This window comes from Hyperoodon ampullatus (assembly GCF_949752795.1).
Source record: "Hyperoodon ampullatus genome assembly, chromosome: 3".
In the NCBI taxonomy this organism is placed as follows: Eukaryota; Metazoa; Chordata; class Mammalia; order Artiodactyla; family Ziphiidae; genus Hyperoodon; species Hyperoodon ampullatus.
Genome location: NC_136916.1, coordinates 56888815 through 56891979, shown reverse-complemented (window position 1 = coordinate 56891979; position 3165 = coordinate 56888815). Strand labels below are relative to the sequence as shown.

General features: G+C 50.6%; 1 pseudogene across 1 annotated transcript; it reads right to left on the bottom strand.

Annotated features, from left to right (window-relative positions):
• Positions 1 to 948: 948 nt before the first annotated feature.
• Positions 949 to 1580, bottom strand: LOC307050688 (golgin subfamily A member 7-like; annotated as a pseudogene). The gene is made up of 2 exons: positions 1548 to 1580; positions 949 to 1323 (listed from the first exon to the last, which is right to left on the bottom strand). The product of its transcript is annotated as a golgin subfamily A member 7-like (transcript).
• Positions 1581 to 3165: the final 1585 nt, after the last annotated feature.

Sequence of the window (3165 nt, the reverse complement as noted above, 5' to 3'; positions counted from 1 at the left end):
GCGGCTGGGCCCGTGAGCCATGGCCGCTGAGCCTGTGCGTCCGGAGCCTGTGCTCCGCAGCGGGAGAGGCCACAACAGTGAGAGGCCCGCGTACCGCAAAAAAAAAAAAAAAAAAAAAAAAAAAAAAAAAAAAATATTTATTAACACTTGTTCATTCAGGGACACAGCAGGGACATTTGTGTTTGATGGTTTAGCATCCACTTTATTGTGCTTACTTATTTTTATAAGGAACAAGCAACACATACCACATCTTCCCAATGTTCAAGGTAATGCAGTTAATAACAGAATTCTCAAAAAACAAAAACCTGGAAATTGCATTAAATACTGCTTTAATCAGGAATTGCTATAATAAAACAAGTAACATTATACATTATTTTTCCAATGAGCTTCAGTTTGAGAATCTGAACAGCAGAACTTGATCTTTAAGCTTTGAGTCATGGCAAAACTGGTAATTCTCTGAAATCTGGGAGATGCATTAGCAAAACCAGACACAGCCCACCCTTCACCAAAATCCTGGAGAAAAGCGTTTTATGAATTTGGGGGAGTAAGACTGAGCACTGGCTAGTTTACGACTTGCTGAAGCCCAAGGAATGACAAGAACCACTGGCACTGGTGGCAGGTAAGAAATAAACTGTGTTGGGCTGACCAACTGAATATTTTATTAATGGCTTTGAATAAAAAAAGTGAAATGCTTCATTGCATTTTCTCAAAAACTAACCAAAAGATTACAGAGTCCTCCACCCTTTGGAGACACAAAGTGGATGCTGAGCGACTAGAGGTGACTCCAGGTGTGGAATTCTAGAAAGTCAGGCCTTGGAGCGAATGGCACCGTGGCTCTGGCAGCAGATACGAAGGAATGATGCTCTGGAGAGGAGGTGGGGGACACTCTGCGGTCGGCCGGTGCACAGATGAGGGTCCCAGCTGGAGGTGGGCCTTTAATTCTATGGTTTATCTTCCACTGCTCATGCCTCTGTCTTCATAGATAGTAATTTCAATAACTCGAAGTCCTCTCTCGATGGGATCTGTCAGGAGGAGGCCTTGGGGAGCATAGATCTTCTCATTCTGCTCTTGAATGTACTTGGAGACTTGCTTCAGAACCTTCTCTTAGTGAGTTTCCGTGCACAAGAAGTTGGTGTACGCTGTTAGACAAGCCAGGCAGCCTTCAAGATAGGACTGGCCCCCGAGCGTCTCTGCTTCAGCATAAAGGTTATTTAGAGTTCAAACTGTTTCTTCAAATTGTTGCCTGTCAATCCGGTTCTCCAGCTCCGCGGGGAACTTGGTCTGGAACTGGCAGCGGGTGCCACTGTCTCGCTGAATAAAAACCTTCCCCGGGCTTCCCTGGTGGCGCAGTGGTTGAGAGTCCGCCTGCCGATGCAGGGGACACGGGTTCGTGCCCCGGTCTGGGAAGATCCCACATGCCGCGGAGCGGCTGGGCCCGTGAACCATGGCCGCTGAGCCTGCGCGTCCAGAGACTGTGCTCCGCAAGGGGAGAGGCCACAACAGTGAGAGGCCCGCGTACCGCAAAAAAAAAAAAAAAAAAAAAAAACCTTCCCGGACACTGGTGCCTGCTGCGGCCTCATGGCGAGGACAGGACAGGCTGCGCCGCCTCCGCTGCCCTCCAGCGGCTGTCACACCGCCTTCAGGGACATTTTTATCCTCAGATGCTGGCTCTTATAGCTCTAGAAATGTTTGCTGAGTGAAGAAGTGTAGGAAAATCATTCAAAACTTGTGGAGACCCCAGAATCGTTGTCCTTTCCCCATCTTTGTTGTCTTTTTCCTTGGTTGGTCATGGAAACAACGGAGCCAAGGAGAAGCCGTTACAGAGCAGTGAGAAGGCTGCTGGTGGGGCGGGGGAGCAGCAGGCCAGCCAGGCTCGGTGGGAGAAGGGAGCCGGAGGGGCCGGGCAGGCAGCGGGTACCAGGCTTCACCTGCAGGAAGCCTGATGGGGAGACCAGGGCCAGGGATCTGGGACCCCAGACCAGAGGCTCAGAAGGCCAAGTCTGCCACATTACACAGTTCCACGGGCCTCCATTCACCGTCAGAGAGGAGCAAGGAAGTGGCCCTGTGACAGGTCCCTTCCTGGGACAATTTTCTAAAAGTGCAGTGATTTTAAAAGCTTTTCTAACTGGAATCCAAACAAAATCCCACCTAGACGTCCAACATGTAAATAATTGCCCTGGTTGAAGTGGGGGACACATGGGGTGGAGTTGCCATTCCTCTCGACGATCCCTTATCCTGAGGCAAACCACTCTGAGAGTCCCCTAGGGCTCCACAGAGCTGTTTAGAAACCACTAGCCAAGTGGCAAGAGCTAGACTGCGTCAGAAGACCCAGGTTCTAGTTCCACTCTGCTATTTCAGGCTGTGTGACTCTGGACAAGTTACCTCACCTCTCTGGGCATAGGTTTCTTCAACCCCACAATGGAAAAGTTAACATCTGCCTCACAGGGTTGCTGAGAGGCTCAAAGGGGTGATAACCAGGGAAGCTTGGCACCCTACTGTGGTCACACGTATAATTTGTCGTCAGGAGGCCCAGAAGGACATGAGAAATTTTGTGTCATCTTGAAAGAGGCGCTCTTGGAGGTGCTAGGCCCTGGGCTGCAGAACAGACACATGGCTGTGAGACTCATGGTTGCCTTTCTTCCTGGGGTTTCAGGCCCGAAGTGTTCACGAGGTGCCCCTTCGCCCCAGACCTCATTACCCAGCCAGCTGGGGCCCTCGCACAGTCACTGCTTCTCTTCCCTGGGTGTGGGGCTGGGACACGTGAGCATGGAAAATTCTTCCCCTCACTGCTCCACCAGCCAAACCCCAGCAAACCTCAGTCCCAGCCCAGGACCGTGGACCCCTAAAGGGAAACGGAAGCAGAGTGCTCTGGCTCCAGGAATCCACTAATGGAACCTTGTTAATTACTATGTAAATTACTTTAATAGCCTGGATCCCCCTCAGACATTGTTTAGGGGTCTCCTGGAGGGGAAGGAGCAGCCTTTCCTTGGCCCAAGACTCCCATGTATGGTTTCCCATAGGGCAGGAATAGATGCACAGATGGGGAACTAGAGGAAAAGATAGATTCACAGCTGCCCCTGGTCCATGGGATCTTGAATGTGACACTGAGATGCAGGAACAGACTCCACCCTTGAAGGCTGGAACTGAAAAGGACCTCGGATGATC